This window comes from Quercus suber, unplaced genomic scaffold, assembly GCF_002906115.3.
Source record: "Quercus suber isolate HL8 unplaced genomic scaffold, Cork oak 2.0 scaffold_15, whole genome shotgun sequence".
Classification (NCBI taxonomy): domain Eukaryota; kingdom Viridiplantae; phylum Streptophyta; class Magnoliopsida; order Fagales; family Fagaceae; genus Quercus; species Quercus suber.
Window position 1 is genome coordinate 1,096,642 of NW_027069480.1, and position 10,783 is coordinate 1,107,424.

Consider the following 10,783-nt stretch of genomic DNA (forward strand, 5'->3'; position numbering starts at 1 on the left):
AATGTGGCTTAATCACTTAGAGGCGTTTCCCACAGACGGCGCCAACTGATGATGCCGAAAATATCAACAGTGAGTTGCACAATGCTCGCACCCTCGAGACGACACCTGCACAGAAAAAAGAGGACCTAATAGAGAGCACCGGTGTGGTGCCGGCCAAATACCCTCCGAAGGTCAAGTCAGAAAGAGTGCTCACAACTCTAGAGTGCTAGAGAGGGTTAATTATGCGTACCTTGGCTTATGAGGGTATTGGGGCTTTTATAGTGGCTTGAGATTGACATCCCTTCCTTGATGCGGAAGTCTTTTCCTTATAGGACTCTTCCCATGGAGTCCAAAACGTGATGAACAAGTCTCCTCCTTACGCGGAAGATTTTTACCAAGTATACCAGATCTCCGAAGTCCTACTAGCGCAAGGACTCTATTTGGGCTCTTACGAGAATGGGCCAAAATATCCCTCCTTAGGGGCTCAACAGGCCCATGGATAATCTAGCCCAGCATAATTCAGCCCGTCCGTGTCCGGCCCGTTCACATCAGGTCCGTCCATATAGGGCCGTGCAAATGGTGGATCCCTCTATTCGGTCTTAAGAGATTTTTTCCCCTTTCAATTAAAAACATAAATAACATGCAATCCAACAATTAAATTTTTAAAATATGTAATAGTATTAAAGATATTGAGTAAGATTGTTTATAACTAAACTTTAACCTTATATATAATATGAGATAAAAACATAAAAATTAGTTTATTTTTAAAAAGTTGAAAGTTAAATTATTTAAAATAAAATTAAGATAAAAATTAATATAAAACCCGTATACAATAGATAATTTAAGTAAAAATTAGTAACTTTTAATTGGCTATCAAGGCTGGAGCACACTAAAAATAATTTTTATTTTTATTTAAAAAAAAAATTAAACTCAAATGCAAATGCAAATTCAAAAGAAACCCAAATGCGAAACCCAACAACTAAATTCAACGAAGGGGCCCACCGGTGCATAATATCTATATCCAATCGCCACAGCCCAGACTAAGAAATAGCCACGTGTCAGTAGTCCAATAGAAACGGCATCACCAAAGTAGGAGGTATTGAGATTCCATATTGTCACGCGTTGTGCAAATTTTGGCGCTTGTGGATGACGTGGACCTACCTGCACCTTCTTTCACCCAAGTTTTCTTCTTCTTTTTTTTTTTCTTTTTTTAAGTTGTTCCCAACCCAACGAGTACTTCGTGGCAGAATTCTTTTTACAGTCACGAGCTGTCACTTGTAAAAGCAGTGAATTTCCTTGAAACTCTGTGTTTTATTGGACACGTTGGCGATGTTAATTTGTCTGTCATCTAGAGGTAGCGGATGGGTTGCTGGGATATCAGTTATGATTTGGATGTGTTGCGCAATGGGCACCGAGGAATTCTTGTTTCTTGAAGCTATCGACCTGACACGATGGTTTCTAGAACGGTCGGAATAATTATCGTATTTTTGGTCGGAATAAACTATCTATCCTTCCCTACAACAATTTTTTTTTTTAATTTTTTTTTTTATTGGTAGAAGAGAAAATTCATTAAAACTAAAGAAAAAGAATGGTCGCGTGACAAACAAACCAATTTGGTCTGGGTCCGCAATATCTAACAAGTCCACAAGTGAACTTCCATACAAAATAAACTTAATTGCCCAATCTAACTACGCCATCTACACATCTATTCACTTCTCAAAAGTAATGGTTAAATCTCACATGGAAAAATTAGGAAACCAACTATATACAGTGATTCACGAAAGAAGAAACAACATTGTTAGAAGAATTTGGATTAGCAAACAGGCTAACTATAGCTTTAGCATTTAATTCTATCTCAATAGTAGAAAACAAAAGATTTTGACAAAGGAAGAGGTCGTCTCTCAAGGCCCGTATTTCGGCTAAAAAACTTTTGGCTATACCAATTTAACCTTGGACCCAAATTCCATTGTCATCTCAAATAATGCCCCCACCCCCCTACCAGCCCCAAGTTGCCAATGGAGGAGTCGTCGGTATTTAACTTCACCAAACCCTTGCTAGGTCTTTTCCATCTCACAAGTTTGATGACTTGTCTTGCAGCTTGATGGGGAGAGTGAGTGCAGTGAACAAACTCCAATATATCATGTGAAGAGGAAAAAAATCAATATCGTCTATGAGACAACCAAAGAAGAGATAAATTACTCCCGTTCTTATAGACGAGGATAGTCAGCATTAAAAGAGTTTCCCAAAAATGACACGGGTAATAGCTCACCTTATAAGCAAGCAAAAGCGCAATGGACGGACCAATAGGCAAAAGGACATTAAATCCTATAATGCCCCAACATTTATTGCCAATGGATACAAGACCATTAAGGTCAACATTTACCCCCATAATGAGGGGCAACGACCTATAAAAAGGCACAAAGAGCCAGAACAAAGGTACGGAACTCTTGTGCAACATATGCACTACAACTCTCTAGCCAAAGAGCAAAACCTCCGTACATTTAAGCTCTGATCTTACTAACTAGCTCGTCAAAGGCCCTTTGGCACACACCACACCAGTGTGTTTTGAGAACCTTATCCTTTTTTGCAAGATCTCACGACTACTATGTTGAGGTCGTCTATCCATATAGATGAGGAGTTCAATTGAGGATTTTCTGCATCATTACTATGCATAATATCTCCAACTAGAGAGGAATTGAGAGGTTGGTTTTGAAAAACAAATTTGTTCATTTGTTTCCATAGAATCTAGATTGCAAAAAGGAAAACAAACTTCCAAGGTGGTTAATTTAGGGCGAGACCTGAATCCACTTTTCCGTTACTAGCTAACCAGTCTGGCAGACATCCACTTTTATTCTATACTAACTTAATTTTTATCAATAAGTCCATATTTTCATAGGCTCTACTTTTCTTGTGATGGTATGTGCTCAAGTGGTGTGAATAATAATTGCTTTTTTAGATGGTTAGAAATCTCCTAACTATTACCTAAATTTCTCCCCTCCCGTGTTAAATATATTAGCAACGCAATGTGTTATACCATGTTGTATATGTTAGTGTAGATGAGGAAGGGGAAACATAGAATAGGAATATCAAGAACACGAGGGTTACGTGGTTTAACCTTATCAGCCTACATCTACGGATCTCTTTGGGGCTACATCTTTATTATATAAGAGTGTAATGCAAAACTTGTGTTACAATGAACTATAACATGAATATATATAGATGACTAAACCCTAGACTACTAATACAAGTAGGTATGGGCTTGGGCCTATTACATTGAGCTAATATGTCTAATATATCTCTAACATTCCACCCAACTAAGTACCTAGGGAGGTGTTATTAGACCAATTGGGTCATTGGCAACAATAATTGTATTTAAGAAACTAGAATTTTATGTGAAATTTTCTTTTCCTATGACATAACTATTTTTTTTTTTTAAAAATTGATAAAGAATAACTGAATTTTTACATTCAATTTAGAACAACAAGTTTACGATAAGGGTGCAGCTTGGCTTGTAAAGAACGAGACTTCCATAAATTTTTGACATGACAATTGGACTGACTAGGGCCTTCTTCATGACTCAATCCATGGCCCTCTCAACAAAGATGAAAACAACCTTCACATCCATGATGCTTAGGACCTTCATGGTAATTGGAACCTTAACAAAATTTCCTTTGTCCTCCTTAACTGAGCTAACGAGATCATCAAGGCAAATCCCAAGCCCTTCCACCCCACCCAATTAGATTGCATTAGCATTCCTCCCCCAATGAACAATTCAATACACACTCCACTTATCAAATTTTTCTCAAGCTAGATCCACAAATCTAAAACCCCTCCAATTAGACATGGCTTTGGAAAATCTCTACCATGCTAAGGATCACCACCTTTCTCCAGCTAACTAGTCATAATGCCCTTCCTACTAAAGATCTCATCACAAGAAGTGTCCCTTTTGTCGTACTCCCCAAAATTCAACCTTTTACATCCTAAGAGATTGCCTTTCAGTTTTACGTATTTGGACTCAGCCAACCAATCGACAAGTCCCTAGGGCTTCCATAAGCAATCCATAATGAAATGAGTTTGATTAATGTCCTCCTCCCTATTAGAAACTTCATGCCATCCTAAAATCACTTGGAGCTTTGCCTCCCCCATTACAGCTTGGGCCATTTGGTCCACTCCCAAAAAATTAGCCATGGAAGGCCTTTGCTTTAAACTACACACAATCCTAAAATAGATCAAATCCCTTACTTTAAAACCTTTAGGACCCATTTGGATTGAAAGGGAAGGAGGGAGAATAGAGTAGAGTTGACAAGAAATTAGCCTAATTTTTTACCAACTCTACTCTACTCCACTCCCCTTGAATCCAAATGGACCATTATTCTCCTTACCCCTCAAAGTAACGTATTCCCAACAAACCAACAACCTCATTATATGGAAACCCCTTCTAAGCTTCTTCAAGCTCAACACTAATGGATTTGCCCATGCAAACCAAATTGAGCTAGTGCCGATGGACCATTTGAGATTGTAGAGGGGCTTGGATTAGTGGCTTCTCCAGAAGCATAAGCCCATTCACTCTATGGTAACGAAACTTAGGGGTCGTTGATGCTCATTTTGGCAGCCCAGTAGTAGGAAGAAGCCCAACAATATGGGCAAAGAAGAGTTAGTGGGTTGATAGAAAAACCATTAAACTCAAATGGCAGGAACAATGGATTATAGACCCATAAAGTAAATAAATGTGCCTTGAGCTTGAGGAAAGCAAATGGGCCTAAAGGAGCCCAGAGAGAGAAGTAGTAAACCCATGAGCATTATCTGATGTAGAAAAGTAAGGATGGGCCACAGCAAACTCGAAGTAATGAAATAAGAAAGTAAGGGGTTTATGGAAAGCCCATGAGCCCCAAGGATGAAGGATAAGATAATTGGGCCAGGGAAGTCCAAAAGAGTTAGTAAAAACCCATGGGAATGCATAATTAGAAAATGGGTCAAGGATGCCCAAGGAAAGCAAATGGGCCCAGGATGCCCAAGAAGAAAGAAATGGAACAAAAGAGCCTACAAGCAATATAATAGGTCAAGAAAACCCAAAGTAGTATGAGTATAAATCCAATGATCATACTGAGTCATTGAGAGAAGAACAGGCAACAAGCCCAAAAGAGGCCCAACAAGCACGGGTTAAATAATACCACAGCAGGAATAGCAGAGTGGTACGACAGGAATGGCAACAAGATTATAGAAGGAGAAAAGAATGGGTTAAGGAGGGGAATACCCATAATCAAGCAAGGCCTAGCCCTTCAAAGGAGCAAGCCAATAAAGAATGGAAGATCAGAAAACAGTTCACGCCATAAGAGGTCAATAATGAGCGATAGAATGCACAAATGAGCCTCCAGACCATGGCAAACGCATGAGTTGACAATCTTTTAATGTACACAGAAAGTGGAGCACGCACAAGGCCCATGCACTACCAACCTATACTCAGCCAATACAGGATTTATGGGTCACAGGTCAGAGGTAAGAGAGGGTATGGTCTGGCAGTAGGGAGAAGGGAAAGCCTATTCTGGGGTTCCTGTTCAAATTCTTTTGGGGGTGATATCCTGCTAGGATGACATACCACCCAAAAGAAGGAACGATGAGTTGGAACCACTAGATGTATACCATGAGGGATAGCAAGAGAGAATACCCACACTATGGTGGATAAGAATGCAACAGTAACTAAGCAAACGAAATAGCCTTCTTTGTCTGGTAATGGGGAGTGGCACAACCAGCACATGCAAGTGGTGGTGATTGAGCAACAGACAAACCAGTGAGTGGTTTGGAAGGACACTCAAATCTAGACAAAAGTAGTTAAGGGCTAAAATGGTAAAAACCAATCACGGTGGGTAGTATATAAAGGACCCTCGCTGTGCACAATATCATTATCAAAAAGGTAGTAACCACTAAGAGAGAATCACAACACCACCATCACCATAACACTAAACAAGTAAGCACTAAGAAAGAAAGGAAATGAGTGGGGGGAAAGAATCAAGGAGAAATAAAAGAAATAGAGAGTGTAGAATGGTAGGTATGCACCAATAAACTAATCCTTTCTCTCCCTCTAAAAGCCTACCCTCTGTTGAGGATAAAGAACTCGATTGGGCACAAGCCATTCAGGCCCGTTCCCTCAAAGTGGATAATTTCTATGGTAGGATCCTCCTGTGAAGTTACCCACGTTGAGAAAATGGTTCCCTCCTTGACCTTAGTCCCATAACACAACTGAACACGGCAAACTGATATTTTTTTCCTTCTTTGATTTTATCACTTATTGCTATTGCTTCTTCTGTTGTCTTTGAAATTTAGCCTATAATATGTTTCTTGCTGCCATATCGTTCTTTTTTCGCTATTTTTAATTATGGATCTCTTACTTTCTTTGACTAATAGTAACGTATTTCTTTTATCATTGCTTTATTGCATTTATTTTCCATAACTCTTCTGTAACAGTTTTGCTGTCATGGGCATGTGACTAAAGTTTCGGCAAACGGGGCATAGTTTGTATGTAAGCCGAATCAAGGTGAGTTGCAATTGGACTGGTCCTAACTCTCTAATCTAGAACACTTGGGCCCGGTGCAGCAAGAGGCAGTCCAACCTAAAATCACAAAAGGCCCACCACAGGGGTCTCCGTGATGGCTTCACTCTTGTAAAAGAACTTAACATTTGAAAACTACTCATCAAAATAGATGCTAAATTTGTCATTAGCATCATCACATCATGATGATCTATGACTAATACTTCTCATCCTTATAGTGTTCTAACCTTTCATTGCATGTCCCTCCTCCAGTGTTTTGTTGAAGCTTATATACATTACATTCACTGTGAAAGGAATCATTGCACGAACCTTTTGGCGAAAGAAGGATTGTTATGTACCCTAGAATTTGTTCTAATTAATGTTTAATTAGTATATTTCCCTTTTCACCAAAAAAAAAAAGTTTATAATTATTTTAATAATTTATTAAGGTGATAAGTTTTTAATGGACAAAATTTAAGCACATTACCCAATTGTCTTTGAAAAAGAAAACATTATTTATGTGTCATTGATCAATACAATTATGTATTTAAAATTAACTAGTAAGTTACTCGTGTAATACATGAATAATATTGTAATGTTTTATGTAAGATAGTTTTAGGGTGTGTTTGGATACCGCTTATTGCTGAAAACTAAAAAAACACTGTAGCAAAATAATTTTTTAATGTGTGAATAGTGTCGTGAGACTCAGTTTTAAATTTTTTTTGCTGAAAATAGTACATGCGAATCTCGTGAGCAGTGCACGGGACCCACTGTTTTTCAGCAAAACACAGGAATGCATGGAAAACATGCGTTTCAAATGCACACTTAAAGAATGTTGTATAAGTATTATGGCATAATTGTTATAGAATTTTATTTGTAATGAGTTCATCATAAAATGCAACAATTATAAATTGTACACACATATCCATTATAATTATTCAATCGAAGTAAGGAGAAATAAAAAATAAAAATAAAAACTTTGGAGAAATATTATTGAATAAAAGTTTATATAAAATTTTTATTTATCTTTCTCCTTAATTTTAAAACAAAAAACACATCCTAAACACCCACAGTCAATTACATCATTTACAAAATTCATAAATCCACAACGTCCAACCTTAAAATCAAAATAGTAATTGTCGTTGTCACTTAATATAAAATGCAAGCCTCCCTTCCTTGGTTGTAGCCAACTCATATGGGGTAGGATTAGATGAAATAACAATGTTAGAGCTCGAAAGATTGAAGGTAAATGACATCATTTTTGGTCGTGTGTATTTGACATGGGATGGTTTGAAGGGTTATGGGTAGGTATATATAAATGAATAGAAGTGCAAGAGGTAAAAATGATGAATTAAGGGTGAAAGAAGAACCCTAGAAAGTTTAGAGAAAAAAAAATGAAGAGAATATACAGCTGGCTTTTCTTATTTTTGAAAATTCGGAAAAGAAAAGCATCGGTGAGAAATTCCAGGGAAAAATCAATGCGTACCTTCCAAATACACTATTGAAGAGAAAAGCTGGAGCAGCGAATGAACAGTGTAGAGAAGGGAAGGGGTAGAGAACAAACGAAGCAGCAATTTTTGTCTCTCTTTTTCTATGTATAGCAAGGCTTTTTTTTTTTCTTTTTGGATAAACTGTATAGCAGGCGTTTTGTTTGTATGGTTAGTTTTCTTTTTTATACTAAGAGACTATTAAACAGTGTTTTAGCATTGATAAATAGTGTCAGGGGGTTCTTTTTACGTTTCTTGTACCTTAGACACTCGTCTTGATGTTTTTGAACAACGATTAGTCTAGGCTTTTTCTAAAAAGGAAGTTGAGTTTGGCGCTTCGCAGAATAGGCTCCAAAGTACCATCCTACCGCTACCAATTTGTGTGCAAACGTTGAGTTCAAGTCTAAGGGAAGAGGCTGCAAAGTGGGCTTATCCTCTGTTTCTGCCGCAAATGGAACTTTTCTCCAGTTTCTGCCACAGGCCTGACTTTTCTGCTGTGCGGTAAAACTTTCTGCTGTGCAATAAAATTTTCTATTGCGCAGTAAAACTTCCTATTGTGCAATAAAGCTTTCTGCTATGCCTGCTATGCAGTTAAATCTTCTGCTGTACAGTAAAGCTTTCTGCTGTGCAGTAAAGCTTTCTGCACTTTTTTGCAATGTGAATGACTACTCTTTATTTTTTTTACTGCAGAAATACTTTTCTACTTCCTGCACATAAATTAATCTAAAACCTAAAGAAAATACCTATCAAACAAATGTTAGTTTAAATGGGTTAGTATATTCTCAAATATATATATACATACATCTATGTGTATATATACTTATTCGTACTCACATATACATATATAAAATATATGGCAGAACATAAGTTACAATGTATGCATGTGCGTATGGCAAAATAATGATTAGTTCGTATCAAAAGTAAAACACGTGATAACAAAGAAATAAGAAAGTTTCGACAGAAAATGTTTAGATAGTATAATAGTTAATATGGTAAACATAATAAAAAGGTGCTACAACAGAATGACTAAATACAGCTGATATAAGTTATAATGAGAGAAATCAAATATATTTGCAATCGAAATCAAGTATTGAATCTTCCCATAGAATAAGTAAACTAAGAAGGAATCTAAACCTTAATTTGAACAACTTTCTCATAGGCTTCTGCCATCAAACTTGTGCATTTTGGAGAATAAGCCTAAATGGCTACTAGCTATTACTTTTGGAGACTTCAAAGAGTGGGCTTGCTAAGAGGGAGAGAAAAGATGGTCTATTGATGCATGCCCCTATTCCTGCCGTGTTTTCTCTCTTCGTTTTACCACTTTCTTTCTTTCTTTCTTTCTGTCCGTTCTTTTTACTCTTAGTTGCTTACTATTTTCTTGCTGTGAGTTGTTTTTCTTCCTTGGGTATTTTTCCTTTTGAATCCCTCTCTCCCTAGATGCCTCTCTCTCTAAGTTCCTCCCTTAGGTTCTTACTGTTCTCTCACCATGGGTTCTTCCCCTTAAATGCTTCCCCCCCTTCCTTCATCCATGGCTACTTCTTCCTTTTATAGCAAGTTAATTCAATGGGATTTGTCCCTCTTACCCCTAGGGCTTTACCAATTGTTTTTGGCTTATTGTAGGCATTCCTTTAGGACTACCGACCAACCCATTGGTTGCCTAGCCACTACCTCTGCTCAGAATACATTTGCTACACCATTACTCATTTCGTGACAAAATTCCATTTTGTTTGTTTTTGTTGTATACCTCTACCTCTGGGTTCAAATGGATAAGGATTGCGTTACCTTACTACCTAACTCTATAGCATGCATCAGATGGTCCTAACCATCTATTACTACTTTTGGGTGAGATACCATCCTAGTAGGGTATATTCCCAAAAGAGGTTACGGCTGGAAACCAAATATAGACCCCCTTTTCCCCTCACCACTAAACCACACCCTTTAAATCCCCTTGACCGTGGGCCTACTTCCCTTGTATTGGCTGGGTAAATGTTGATGATGCTTCGGCCCTTGTGTGCTTGCTCCATTATCTTCTGTTTTTGTCTTCTTTCGTTCCCATGTCGTTTCTGCTATAGCATATTAGCTTTGTTTTGTTCTGCTGCAAGTCTCTATATTATTTCTTCATGTGCTTCCTGCTGTGTTTGTCATTTCCTTTAGTTTGGCTTTTCTTTCCTTCACGCAATTCTTGCTACTGACACTTCCTACTATTCCTTGTTTCATTTCATCGTGCTACTTCATATTAGTTTTCACACTTATCTTTTATACAAAAGGATTTAGGTCTTTATGGGCCAAATAATGTTAACTAGATCAAAAGGGTCTTAGGCCCAATTTGTCTTAATCTGTCAAAGCCATTCTGCTAAATCTGTATTCTGCTACAGATTTGTAATCTACTGCAAATTTGCGTTTTGCTATAAATCGCTTTCTCTTGCACTTCTTTCTTTAGACCTTTCTTGCTTTTCGGTCTTCTTGGTGGGTCTTTGGGTCTTGCTTTTCATTAGGCTTTCCTCCGTATGGGCTTTTGGGTACATATTCAAAAAATGGGCATCAACAAACAATATAATATTTCGCTTTTTAATTATAACGTGGCTGAAAATTAGATGATTTTTTTTCCCTACATGGCAACACAACACCTTAATTGCAGAAAAGGCTTCTGCTTTTATATTTAGTACATGATATTGATTGGAAAACCTAATATAAGCTATTGTACCTAAGTTTTACCATTTTTCACATAACCCACCACTTATAACCAATCACATAAGAGAGTTGTGGCAAGGTGTGTGGAATAAGTTTTAGT